This window comes from Erythranthe guttata, chromosome 3 (genome assembly GCF_056151865.1).
Source record: "Erythranthe guttata isolate IM_541 chromosome 3, IM_541, whole genome shotgun sequence".
Lineage (NCBI taxonomy): Eukaryota > Viridiplantae > Streptophyta > Magnoliopsida > Lamiales > Phrymaceae > Erythranthe > Erythranthe guttata.
Window position 1 is genome coordinate 1,195,001 of NC_142535.1, and position 14,990 is coordinate 1,209,990.

Sequence of the window (14,990 nt, forward strand, 5' to 3'; positions counted from 1 at the left end):
GTCATCTAAACTTAAAGCAAATAGAAAATACAACAAATGATATTTTAATTTTAGGATAAATTACACCCACACCCCTGAGGTATGCTTAAATAACTTTAAGGTTCCTGTGGTATCGATAATTACACTCACCCCCTGAAACGTAGTTATAAACTCTAATGGGATAATGCATTGGATAAGTTATTACGATAGAGTTCTAACGGACTATTGGTTTCAGGAAGTGGTGGAGATAACAAAAAGTTATGGGTGATTTAAGAAATATTGGGTGAGCCATGACACCCCATAACTCCCCATAACTCTATGTTATCTCCACCATTAGCTAAAAGTAATAGTCCATTAGAACCTATCGGAATAATTTATCCAATGCATTATCCCGTTAGAGTTTTTAACTACGTCTCGGGGGTGACTGTAATTATCGATACCCCAGGAATCTTAAAATTATTTAATCATACCTTAGGGGTGTGGGTGTAATTTACCCTTAATTTTATGTCCAAAAAACTGATAGACTTAAGAGACAACCCACCGCCACCAACTGACAAACCGAATTATCTATATCATGTAAACCGGGAAGTTAGATGCTTAACCCAATTATCTATATCATGTAATTTTTAACTAGAGTAAAAAGCAGTTTACCCTCTAAACAAATGCCCGTTTTGCACTTTGCCCCCCAAACAAAAAAAATTTGCACGTTCTTACCTAAACTCCGGTTTTTGTTGCACGGTGCCTCAAAATTGGAATATTCAGGCCATTTTGACCGGAATCTTCCACACGTGCTTTTCACGTGAGTTTTAAAGGGGCAAAAGAGTCTATTCACTTACCTTCTTCATAAAAAAAAAAACAAAAAAAAAAAAAAAAAAAAAAAAGAAAAAACAAAGAAAAAGAAGAAAGAAAAAGAAGGGTTGTGATCCGCCATTTCTACCCTCAAATCGGACATTTCGGAACCGACTTCTTCTTCATCTAGATAAACCACGGCGGCACCGACGAGATCCCCTCTACCCTCATAATCGATTTCGTGGTGAATTTGAATATAACAACAACAACATAAATTTACGGTGGAATGGGTTTCTCTGAAGATTTTACGGTGACAACGTGCAAAACTTGCAGAGTATTTGCAGAATTGTGAACAAGAATCATTTCGATAGAATATGCAATCTTCTCGAGGAACCTGGTGTCGCAGCTTCCATTGTCTACGGTGGTTCACTCGACCGAGAAAATTTGTTAGTACCCTTTTAATTTCTTATTTATTTATTTAAATTTATGTTTTCGGAGAATTAAAATATTCGACAATTACAGGATGATTGAGCCCACAATTTTATTGGATCCTCCACTAGATGCTCAGATTATGACTGAAGAAATATTCGGGCCTTTGCTACCAATCATCACAGTAAGAACCCAACTCATCAATATTTGTACTTTTTTATTGAAATAAATTTAATTTCGTCTCTGATTTAAAAAACGTCTCGAATTGCAGCTCGATAAAATTGAAGAAAGCATGTGGTGTTCCTCCGGGAAGAAAACTAAGAGAAACCCATTCGGCCATTCCCATTCTCAGCCAATTGCAGATTTTCCCAGCTTCTTCTTCTGCTTCTTTTTTGTTTTTTTTCTTTTTATTATGAAGGTAAGTGAATAGACTCTTTTGCCCCTTTAAAACTCACGTGAAAAGCACGTGTGGAAGATTCCGGTCAAAATGGCCTGAATATTCCAATTTTGAGGCACCGTGCAACAAAAACCGGAGTTTAGGTAAGAACGTGCAAATTTTTTTTGTTTGGGGGGCAAAGTGCAAAACGGGCATTTGTTTAGAGGGTAAACTGCTTTTTACTCTTTTAACTATTGGTGACGACAAATTATCACTCGCTAAATACACACACTTTTATATATATATGAGTGTGTGTAATTATGTGCAGATCTACGATTAACATGTATAACATCTAATTACCCTGTTCATAATACGGCTATGCACGAAAATCGGATGAAAAGAACTGCGATTAGCACATTTGGGAAAAAAAATTGAAATTTGAAAAAATAATTTCAATTTTATTTAGGAGAAAATCGGAAATTGGAATTGTGGAATTTCGAAGGAAATTTTTCCAGAGTTAGATTTCTTTTTTAATCAGAATATACGAACTTTAGAATTTCTATTTCATTAGTCACATATAATATAAGGGTCCATTTGATATACACCCTTAATATGGAAAATATATAGGGATAGGTCTACCCCTAAAATTCTTCCTTTGAGATAACCCCCTGGGGAGGCAAAAGTACTATTGTGTCCTTATATCTATTTTTTGCCCAACTGCATTCAGTATTTTTACTAACTGCATTCAGCATTATGATCAACTGCAATTAACATTTAGACCTGCATTTATCATATTATCAGATTTTTTTAATAAAAAATTATAAATGTTTATTTTATTATTATTTTTTATACATACCTCTATTGTATTTTTAATTTTTTAATTTTTTTTTAATTTTTTAAAATTGTTTAATTTTTGTAATTTTTAATTTTTTTTAATTTTTTTAATTTTTTAATTTTTTAAAATTTTTAATTTTTTTAATTTTTTAATTTTTTTAATTTTTTTTTAATTTTTAATTTTTAATTTTGTTTCAATATTTTGATAAATTTACTGTATTGAAATTGACTACACATGACTATGGTATATATATTACATATGATTATATAAAAAAAAACTTCATCTACACCAAAAACAAAAATTCACAATTTAATCTTGATATTATAAACCAATTAATACCCAACAAAAAATTGGAAAAACACAATCATCAACATCACTATACATCAGAAAAAACACATAACTTATATATATAGCTTATATATAACAATATATTACTACGAGTTACTACACGTGACTATATATGACTACATGTACATGACTACACATGACTATATATGACTACATGTATATGACTACACATGACTATATATGACTACATGTATATGACTACACGTGACTATATATGACTACACGTGACTATATATGACTACACATGACTATATATGACTACATGTATATGACTACACGTGACTATATATGACTACATGTATATGACTACACGTGACTATATATGACTACATGTATATGACTACACGTGACTAAATATGACTATATGTATATGACCACGTGTGACTATTTATGACTTGATAACGCAAATCTCTCCTACACTGAAACAAGTACATCCAAGTTTCGAATAAGACGTAATTGTCGAGAAACTGCCGGTCCTCCCACTGTATCATCACCGACTCGCCTGACATACTCCTCATCCAACACGAGAGTAGCTTCAAGAGTTGGTAGCCAATCTGCTTGTTGAAGCCAATGTCTCAAAGAAGAATTGCCATGATACTGAACATAAAAATAATTCAAACCCTCAATCATATTGGAAATATGAAATCATTAGCACATTAACTAATCGAATAAATGAAAACGGGAGCACCCCTCTAGATTGACTTTTTGAGAAAGAGAAACTTACACCATGTACTAGAGTAAATGAACCACTGTCATCATTTGTGGATGAACATATATAGCCATGAACTTGAACCGAGTAAGAATGGTACATTACTCTACGGTGAGCCAGTCTTTTCAATACCTGAATGTAATTTCACCAAGAAGACATCAAAGTCGGACAATATATCACCATTTTCAAAATGTAACTTACTAAGTGTCAACTTAGCATACCTCTATTGCCCTTCTTCCCCTACGTTGCGCCTGATTGCTAACCAGTCGCCGAAGCACGACTTTCTTATTGAACAATGGACTGCATTACTAGAAAGAGAGCATTATTAGAATTTATATTTCTATTTCTATTCGCGGTTTTTTTTAGATAAATTTACCATATTGAAATCGACTACAAATGACTATAGTATACTACAAATTCTATAGTCATGTATAGTTATATGTAGACATGACTACATATGACTGCATATGACTACATATAGTATACTACAAATTCTATAGTCAGTTATATGTAGCCTGAACCAAATCATCCATCTAAGTAACCACTACTGATTAAGTTTCTACTACAGACAAGCAAAGCTCTCACATTTGAGGTATTTCGGATCATTTTCAAATAAATACAAAAAAATAAATTACATATGAATTATAACAAAAATGAACAAGATAAGAATCAAACAAAATAAAAAATCAAATTAATGCAACGAAAAAGATTTTAATATTAATTATTCATAGATCTTGAAAAACATAGTAGATCTGTGTTTTATTTTATAAGAAATAATAGATCTGGTTTGAGCCATCCCTAAAAAAAAAAAAAAAAAAATAATAACGTAGAAACTATTTCTTCAAACGGAAGTAGAAAGAGATTTAAAACGAATTTAAAACAAACAAACCCTCATCCATCATGTTTTTTGCATCACCGAGTATATTCGATTTGGACGGGTGATTCAAGGCGGCGATTGGCGTCGAGCAAACGAAAAGTGGCGGCGGCACAAGGCTGTGGGAGGAGCAGGGGCGGCGCAAGGCTGTGGGAGCAGGGGCGGACCGAAGCCTTGTGTTGGGGGGCACCCGCCCCTGCAGAAATTTTTTTTTTTACCTTTTTTTTTTATTTTTTTAATATTTTGGCTTATTTATGTATTAATTTATACACTTTATCCCCCCAAAGTTTAAATTTTATACCATTTTACCCCAAAACTTTTTTTTCGCCCCCCCACCCAAAACCCCCTGGGTCCGCCCCTGTGTGGGAGGGCAACGTCGGCGGCACAATGAGGTGGGAGGAAGCAACGGCGATGGGCGGCGCAAGGCGGTGGGGAGTAGAGGTGGCCGCGGAGAGTTGTATGCCGAAGAGAGGTAGTGACTTAGAGAGAGAAAGAAGAAAGAGAGAGGGAGAAGGAGAGAGAAAGAAGAGTTAGAGAGAGAAAGTGAGTTGGAGAGAGAAAGAAGAAAGAGGGAGGCAGAAGAATGAGAAAAACGGCTGCAAAGTTTGTGGAAGATAAAAGGTGGGTTAGGGTTTGAATTGTAACTAAAAGGGTAAAATAGGTATTTCAATTTTTTCAAGGGGGTCTATCAAATTAAGATTGAAATTTGGGTTTTTGACTAGAAAAAAAAAATCCATAGGACCTATCCATATATATTTTTAAAATTAGGGGGTTATCTCACATTTCCCCATAATATAAAGGGATTTTTTTAAAGACTTTCTTTATATGGAAATTATATGGAAATTATATATAACTAACCACCCTAAGCTAATTACAATCTTGTGCCATTTTGAAATTAATATGACATACTCTTTTGCCCGTCCTAAAGTACTTAAAATGTCTTTTTAAAATCAGTTTTAAATCCTAGCAACTTACTGTGGTCTCTCTCTTACTATCTCAACTCTCAGATTCAAATCCCGTCCCCATAGATTTCCAACCGGTGAAGTTGTTTCCCGGAGTCATAACCCTCTCTCCGGTAGTTAGAATTCGATGGTTTGGATATCGTTGGATTTCTCTCGTCGAGATCTTTCTTTTGGTGGTGATTTCATTCAGTTTGGAGCGTTGAATCTGTTTATGCAATTTTTTTTTTCAGTCGACGCATATTTGGACGATGGTGGATCTTGCCGGAGGTGTATTTTATGTTCCGCCAACCGGCGAAGTTGCTTCCCGGGGTCATAACTCTCTCTCTGGTGGTCAGAATTCGATGGTTTAAATACCGTTGGATTTCTATCGTCAGGACCTATATTTTGATGGTAATTTCGTTCATTTTTATATAGTCTGATTTATTTCTATAAATTTTTCTTCATTTTGTGAGCGCGGAACCTTGGGTGGTTAGCGGTGGCTAGGGTTTTGGTAGGAGGCGAATGGGGTGAGGATTCATTGGCAGCTATGGCCTCTCTCTCTATCACTCGATCTCTCAGTATTTGTTGATTTTTGAGTGTTTTGATGTTTCTTCAATTTAGTTAATTTGCACTAAATTATTTTTATTTTTATTTTTTATTTTACAATTGCAACTTAATGAAAGCCATTGATCCTCTCCTTGAAGGTGTCAACAATTTGGTTGAAGTTACATCTGCTTCAAGTTACAGTGTTCAACAGACTGTATACACACTATACATTACTATACATTATTATACGTTACTAGTTAAATATAGTAACATGTAGTTACATATGTATATAATTTGTGTATTTTCGATTTGTATTTTATTGGTTCCGGTGATTTATAATATAAATATTCAATTTTGTAAATTTTTGTTATTGGGGTTTAAGATTTTTTTTTTATATAAGCCAGTATTCGTATGTATACATAATTGATCGACTAAAAATATGGGGTAAAAGAAAAAGAACATAACTACGAATTACTATAGTTTACTCCAGTTACATATAGTTACATGTAGTTATTTTCAGTACAGTAAACATATTGATAAAAAAAATAAAAAAAATAAAAAAAAATTTAACAGAAAAACTAAAAAAGAAATAAAAATAAAATAATAATAAAACTATATATAAATTAAACAAACAGGTTTATAAATAAAAATAATTTAAAATAATAATAATAATAATAATAAATAATCAGCGAAAATGCAGGACCAAAAATACTGAATGCTGTTTGGCCGAAAATTGCATATAAGGGTAGTATAGTACTTTCGCCTCTTTGGGAGGGTATGTCGAAAGAAGATTTTAGCTTGGGTTTATCCCTAATATATTTGGTACCTAGGGGGCTATATAAAATACATGATAATACTAATAATTAAAGAGTAGTTTTTGGGGGGAAAACTTCCAAACTTTTGGATATATTTTCGAAAATTAAAATCGTATTGGAATTTGGGATCTAATATGTATTTGAATCTCGTTAAAAAATAATCAAGAATCTAAAATTTTGAAATTCAAAAAGAAAAATATTGTCCAATATTGGAAATGTTCGGATCGGAATCAATGGAATTCTAAAAAACCTTCCAACTTCCACATGGCCTTTAAAGAATATATACAGAAAATCCTAAGTCGAGGAGCTGAAAAATAATTACATCAAGTTACTTGATACTTGGTTTGAGTTCGTCAAAAGATCGTGGGCTCACTTTGTTAACATGATGAACCAAGCTTGAACACATATTTCGTCCGATAATCTATGAGGTCGAGCTTGATTGAAAAAAATAAGAAGAAAATATGTACAACAAAACAAGCTATTTGATATTAATTTGTGTTATGCTCAATTAGAGCTCTTTTGAGCTTGACTTGGTTGTTTATCAACCCAAACTCTCAAACACATTTTTTTCACAATTTTGAAAGCTTAAAAACAATTGAACAAATTTGAACAACCATGTATTTGATTCTACTGGAGCCATTATTAGACTCCTAGTTGGTAGCTATTCGATGAGTTATACTTCGCTCGTATTCAATTAATTGTTAATTGTGATTTTGAAGAATTGATACATTATAAATCTAGGGCATTTTACAAAAAAATTCATAAATGGATCAAGAAAAAAACTCTTTTACAAAATAGTCCACACATGGTTAAGAGGTTTGTAAAAGACTAAAACAGCCCCTCACATTTTAATATGCTCAAATTTCATCATTTAATTTAATATAACCTCAATTTGACACCAAATTTTAACAAATTATTCATTTTTGATTCAAAACACAATTTTATGGACAATTTCGTCCGTCACCGCCGTTGACTTTTTTCTTCTTCCTGATTTTCCACCGGTTTCCGGCGTTGACTTTTTCGATTTTTTTATACATATATTTTTTCTTTAACATATATTTCCCCCCGTTTACACAACAATATTGCTGTGATTGACAGTAATATTAACTATATTACTATTAACCACAGTAAAATTGTTATATTAATCTCTAGTACAGTAATATAGACACAACAAAAGTCATTATTATTGTGTAATAGAGTAATATTAATATGTTGACCGTTCGACAAAGGTAAACATAATAAAAAGCCAAAAAAATCAATATTATTGTACTTGACAGTAATATTACTATAACAACAGTAATAGTACCGTCAACCACATTACTATTATTGTGTTTACAGTTATATGACAATAATAGACAATAATATTATTATGTTACTCCGTCAATAACTCACAAAACAAAAAACCCAAAGAAATAATAATATTAATAACATCTAGATGTCAATTTTTGCGACAAAATTGACATGTATGCGTCGAATTTTGACTTCGCGAATTTTTTGTTTGAAAACTTAAAAAATCGACCACCTAGCTATAAAAATACATTCATTCATAGTTTGTTATCTACTTTTTCTATAGAATTCTCCATATTGATGTCTCGTGACTCCACAATGGTATCCTTTGCACGTTTTAGTAAGATTTGAGGGTTTAAGGTGTTGAGGATTTCTAGAGAAGTTGAAGAATTGTTTTTTTCAAGAATTTGTGTAAAATGAGTTTGTGAAGAAGATAAAATGGGTTTTGCTGGTGTGGTCTTGCAAAAAGGAAGTTATGAAGTTTTATAATTATGGGTTTTGTATTTTAGTAAGGTTATATAATAATATTTTAGTAATTAATTTGGTCAAAAATTAGATTTTGTCTTCCCATTAGTAATTCGTGAGATTGCATATAGTCACCGCCTTTGATAATAGATAGAAATTAAATTTAAATTGGTTATTGTTATAACAATGTCGAGTTCAACAATCAATTAAAAGACTCATATGCATGTGCTCCATCACCCCTACACGTGACTACATGATTTGAATAGAAATGGATGTATGAACTTAGCTTATTTATCAATGTCTTATTGACTAAGGAATGAAAATGGTTATACGAACACTAGTAAATATCCACTAATGCTACGTACGTGCTTTTTATTTAGCTAGGATAAGCACATGATTTGTATGACCATGCATGCAATTTCCTTGTATAAGTAGGTGTACTTGCTATACGAATGAAATACAACTTTTTATCTGCTTCTCTTTATTATTTTACTCTAGCACACTAATAATATATATAATATTTGTTTTATAATAGTTATAAAGCAAAAGAAGTGTAGTGTAATTTTTTTTATGTAATATATTATTTGATTTTATGCCATTTGAAAAATATATAGTATAACATCTAAGAATTAGAATTGAAATGATTAAATACGTTGGGGATGTTATGTACTCACATTTATCATATTTTAACAAATTTCGTAGTAGATTTAATCTAATTCGAATATAGGTAATCGAACGAGCTCTACGTGTATGTAACAAAATTTATGGGGTTTATTTTGACTAATGTCATACATAATTACTTATGCATAAAATTGAACGAGGTTTTGGTAGGTTTCTACCATCTTACATATTTCATATGCATTTACTATTTCATATTAATTTGCGTTTTCCATTGTCATGAGCTGAGACCTAATTTCCAACATTCCAGTGTTGATGTTTCACACCAATATGACTTACTTTACAGTTAATGAGCATATATATAGTCAGAAACTATTTTGCTTGAACGTTTAAGAATGCATCATCGACGTGTCAACCGTGAAATATTTTACAACATTTTGTTCGGAAATGATATTAAAATATGTTAGAAATTAATGCTCAATTTTGGAATATTCAAGAAATATTAGTCTTGAAAAACAAAAAAAAGAAAAGCGAAAAGAAATTGAGTAAACGGGGCCACACCGAAGATTTTCGGAATCGAGGTGCTTCCAGAATTAAACAAAAAGAAAAGAATCGCGGCCTCGGATTGGAGGGGAATAAAGGAACGGCGCCGTTTCGGTATTAAATGGGGTGGAAAAAAGGTGAAAGAAAATAGAAAAGGGGGAAAATGTGGCCCCCACCTCCCAAGACATATATATATATATATATATATATATATATATATATATATATATATATATATATATATATATATATATATATATATATATATATATATATATATATATATATATATATATATATATATATATAATGGTTATGGTTTTTGTACATTTAAAATTGCTTATAAAAATACATACATATATATTTTTGTAATATATTATAATTGTTATATATATATATATATATATGATACGGGCCACTATGACGAGACGAGTAAATACAAGTTGAGAAGAGCCGAATTACTATTATAAGACACGATGTCGGACGGCGACCTTCGAACAACGAACTGGCAACACCATGACTCGGATTCTAGTACAAGCATGACCTAAAGCAGGCCCAATAAAAGAAGCCCAAACACTTGACTTGAGGGGGGAGCAAACCCTAAAAAAGGAAACCTTGGAGGCCAAGGTTTCCTCATCTATAAATAGGGGGATCATTAAACACACATGGACACGAAAAATACATTATTTGCTACAACATTATATACATATTCATCTTTTCCGATCACTGACTTGATCGTCGGAGCTTTCCCGCCGGGAACCCCTCCCGGCGTTGCTGGTACCCTCATCGGAGTACGGACCAAGGTGACTTGAGGAAGACGGAAGCCCCACGGACCAAATCAAGTGGCGCCGTCTGTGGGAAAGATCTTGAAATTTTGGAAACAACTTCCGGGAAATCTGCCCCCGGAAGTCCAGATCTGAGCTATAAACGTAGAGAACAATGGAAGAAGGAGACACCACTGCCCGAAATTTGCAGAAGGAACTAGACGCAGCAGCTCGCGATACGCCCATTGATCCGTCGTCAGTCTTAAAGGACAAATCAGGATGTACCCTAGTCACGCCTGAAAAGGAAGGTCGGATTCCCTTCGTCTCGAGTAGCCCCTCTTTCGAGTTCCAGAGTGGCGAAGCTGCTTCGAGAAAACCAGTCACGGCCCCGGCTCAAGCCTTCAATGAACGAACATACACCAGAGACGAGGTGGAGACCATGATCACCGCGGCCATTCGGAACTACACTCAATCCTTACCCCAGGATAACCGGCCTAGGAGAGATCTTAGGCGCTCCCCGAATGAAGGGCGAGCTGAGGATGAGTGCGACAGCTATTCTGAGAATCGAGAGGGGGACAGTCATGGCGTTAGGACGGAGGTTGACAGTCTGAGGCGCGATATGGATGAGTTAAAAGCCTTGCAGAATGGACCAACGCGAGATCTCGCAGGATCTAGCCCCTTCGCCAGGCATCTCGATCGACCCCATACCAGCTAATTACCGACCAATTATGTTCGAGTATAACGGCACGTCAGATCTTGCCGAGCACCTGAGTCGGTTCAACAACACAGCATCACTCCACCAGCTCACGGAAGGAGTGAAGTGTCGCGCCTTCGTCACCACTTTAGCTGGGCCGGCTCAAGCCTGGTTCGGTTTGTTGCCGCCTGGAAGCATACACTCCTTTGGACAGTTCGCCAAGGCCTTCATGAATCAATTCGCCAGCTCGAAGAAATGCAAAAAGACCTCGCTGTCGCTGTTCAGCATCCGCCAAAAAGAGAAAGAAAGTCTTCAGAGCTACATCAAACGGTTCACTTCGGCCACGTTGGAAGTCCCCACCACGAGCGACGAGGTGCTTATGGCAGCTCTTTCACAAGGACTAAGGGATGATGAGTTCTTTCGAGCCCTAGCGCTGGAACCCTCACCTGATTTCGATAATTTGCTGGAAAGAGCATCTAGATTCATTAATCTGGAAGAAGCCCGACAGCAGAAAACGGAAGAATCTCACCAGACGCTGAACGTGCGAGCCAACGAAGCAAGAAAAAGTAAGGAGCCCATGTTGCCCCGAAGAGATACAATACCCGGCCGAGGCACCGTCCCGGATGCCAAGGGATCCCGATATCAATCATATCAGCCTCTCACGGCACCCTTATCCCATGTGTTATGCGCAATCGAGAAGAGATCTGACTTGCGTTGGCCCCGGACTGCCCGAGAAGAGCCTCGCCGAAATCCCGCATTGGGCACCTTTTGTCGTTTTCATAACGAATACGGACACGTGACGGATGATTGTTCGCATTTGAAAGATGAGGTGGAGCGTCTTATCAGAGACAACAAAATTGGGGACTTTGTGAAGATAGACCCCCCCCCCCCCCCCCGAGGGCAAAAGCGCGAAGCTCAATTTGGAAACCCTGCACGAATCCCACCTCCGCCACCGGTACCCAAACGAGGATACATCCAGATGATTTCAGGAGGACCTACGGGAGGAGACACTCATCGAGCTAGGCGGCGTCATCTCGGTAACCTCAAGAATAACCATGAAATCTGCCAAATCTCTGCATCAAAACGCCGTCAGTATCCCACCATCTCGTTTGGACCCGAGGATGAAGTAGATCTCGATGATTTTCATTGCGATCCCCTCCTTATCACAATCAACGTCGGGGGGTACGATGTGGCCCGTGCCTTTGTTGACTCGGGAAGTTCGGTTGATGTCATATCTTATGAGTGCTTCTTACAAATGGAACTTGATCTCCCAATCTTCCCTGTCACTACCCCGATATTTGGGTTCACAGGAGGATCCTTGACTCCGATCGGACAAGTCAAGATCCCCGTCACTATGGGAACACCACCTCGAGCACGTACACAAACTGTCAACTTTGTCATTGTTGAAGGGTCCACCACCTCGTACAACATCGTGATAGGACGGCCAATGATGCACATCTTCCGGGCGATCCCCTCGACTATTCACCAAAAACTCAAATTTCCGGTTGACGGAGTAATAGGAGAAGTCCGAGGTGATCAAGCCCAGTCAAGATCCTGTTACGTCGAAATGGTCAAAGTGGCGGAGAAAGGGCGACGTGATACCTTCACTAAAGAAGATCTAGGGGACGAGAAGCGCCATCGAATTGATCCGGAAGATAAATTCGCTCATGTACAGCCCATGGATGAGTTGATGACAATTGACCTTGACCCCGGCATGTCAAAACAGACCCAGATAAGCAAAGAACTAGAACCACCTTTTCGAGATGAGTTGATAGCACTATTGCGATCTAATGTAGACATCTTCGCTTGGCAACCCAGCGACCTGACTGGCATCGCACCCCGCACCGCTGTACATAGGCTCAATCTGCGACCCGAGTGCAAACCTATCAAACAAAAGCGGCGACACTTCGGCGTCGAAAATGACGAAATTATCAAGCAAGAAGTCCAACGACTTCTCGATATTGGGCATATTAGGGAAATCCAATTCCCTACATGGTTGTCTAATGCGGTGTTGGTACAAAAGACTAATGGGCAGTGGCGGATGTGCATTGTTTTCCGGGACTTAAACAAGGCCTGCCCGAAGGATGACTATCCCTTGCCCCGTATAGACCAGCTTGTAGATGCTACCGCCGGATGCGAGCTACTTAGTATGATGGACGCTTCGCAGGGGTACCACCAGATCCCGTTGGAGGAAAGGGACCAACCTGCAGTAAGCTTTATCACAGCCACGGGCACCTATTGTTATGTGGTGATGCCTTTTGGCCTAAAAAATGCAGGAGCCACGTATCAGAGATTAATGGATAGGATGTTTCGAGCTCAGCTCGGGCGCAACATCGAAGTTTACGTCAATGACATGCTGGTCAAAAGCAAGAAGTGTTCCACACACCTTGCTGACTTGGCTGAGACATTCGCCACCCTTCGCCTTTATGGGATGAAATTGAACCCTGCAAAATGTGCGTTCGCAGTAAAGGCCGGGAAATTTGTCGGATACGTAGTTAACCGAGAAGGTATCAAAGTAAACCAAGATAAAGTCGAGGCGGTACTCCAAATGACCCCTCATCGGTCCATCAAAGAAGTTCAATCTTTAGCAGGAAAGGTGGTGGCCTTGGTTCGCTTCATATCGCGAATGGCTGATAAGAGTCTGCCTTTCTTCAAAGTCTTGAGAAAAGCGGCACAGTTCGAATGGACCGAAGAATGCCAACTCGCATTCGAGGCGCTAAAAATTTCACTAACTCGCATGCCCATCCTTAGCACCCCTGAAAAAGGTGAAACCCTATTCGTATATTTATCGGTGGGAGACGAATCGATTAGCTCGGTCTTGTTCAAAGAAGTAAGTGGTCAACAACGACCGATCTATTACATCAGCAAGATCCTCACCAATTCGAAAATTAGGTATTTAGAAGTTGAAAAAATAGCATACGCGCTGGTCCTCACTACGCGGCGAATCCGGCCTTACTTCTTATCACACACAATGGTAATCTGTACGAGCTTACCACTTCGTCAAACTCTAGGCCAGCCTACGGCATCCGGACGAATTGTTAAATGGGCGGTCGAGTTAGGACAATATGAAATCCAATATCAACCTCGTACCTCGGTTAAGGGACAAGCGTTGGCAGATTTCATCCGAGAAACCACTAGGATACCTATGGAGAAAGAGTGGAGAGTCTACGTGGATGGGTCATCCACAGCGACAGGAGCAGGGGCAGGGATAATAATCATCGATCCTACGGGAATAAAGGTGGAATTTGCTGTTAAATTACCACGAGTATCCCATAATGAGGCGGAGTATGAAGCCTTCATCCGAGGTATGGAAATCGCCCAAGAACTTGGTGCGCGGGTGGTGCGAATAAACTCCGACTCTCAATTGGTTATACACCAGTTAGAAGGAGATTACGAAGTGAAGAATGATAGAATGAAGGGATATGTAAACAAAGCCCGAGCGATACAAGAAACTTTCGAAGCTTGCACTGTGCATCAGATTCCGAGAAATGACAACCAGCGAGCTGATTTCCTCGCTAAAATTGGGTCGTCAGCCGTCGACTGCGTTGAAAGAAAGATCTCCATTCTCATTGCCCCTACTCCGACACCCGGAGTCATGATGATCGACGAGGAGCCCGATTGGCGAACACCTTTGTTCGCATATTTCAGAGGAGAGTGAACCGGTACAACTAGAGAGCAACATCGCTTAGCATATAAAGTCAGACACTTCTACGTGCGACATGGGATATTATATAAAAGGAACTTCACCACGGTGGATGCGAGATGCTTAGGAAAGCAAGAGGTGAAACACGTTCTGGACGAAGTACACCGAGGAGGTTGTGGAGAACATGGAGGAGCTCGGGCCCTCATACAGAAATTACATCGGGCTGGATACTATTGGCCCGGCATGAAGAGGGACACCCATCAGTATGTGCAACGCTGCATACAATGTCAGAAATTTGCCCCACTTATCCATAAACCAGGAGAGGAAATGATCAT

At 37.6% G+C, this 14,990-nt stretch overlaps 2 long non-coding RNA genes across 4 annotated transcripts; one reads left to right on the forward strand and one right to left on the reverse strand.

Annotated features, from left to right (window-relative positions):
- Positions 1-616: 616 nt before the first annotated feature.
- On the forward strand, positions 617-1,591 carry LOC105977477 (uncharacterized). The gene is made up of 3 exons (XR_001174562.2): positions 617-1,214; positions 1,291-1,381; positions 1,469-1,591. It is a non-coding gene; the product is annotated as an uncharacterized LOC105977477 (long non-coding RNA).
- A 1,168-nt stretch (positions 1,592-2,759) lies between these two features.
- Positions 2,760-4,495, reverse strand: LOC148771472 (uncharacterized). 3 transcript variants are annotated; one of them, XR_016030190.1, is made up of 4 exons: positions 4,355-4,495; positions 3,687-3,765; positions 3,481-3,597; positions 2,760-3,353 (listed from the first exon to the last, which is right to left on the reverse strand). It is a non-coding gene; the product is annotated as an uncharacterized LOC148771472 (long non-coding RNA). The 3 variants fall into 3 exon arrangements; XR_016030191.1 differs by having other exon boundaries at positions 3,687-3,773; positions 4,355-4,465; XR_016030189.1 differs by lacking the exon at positions 4,355-4,495 and having other exon boundaries at positions 2,763-3,353; positions 3,687-4,145.
- Between the last annotated feature and the right edge of the window lie 10,495 nt (positions 4,496-14,990).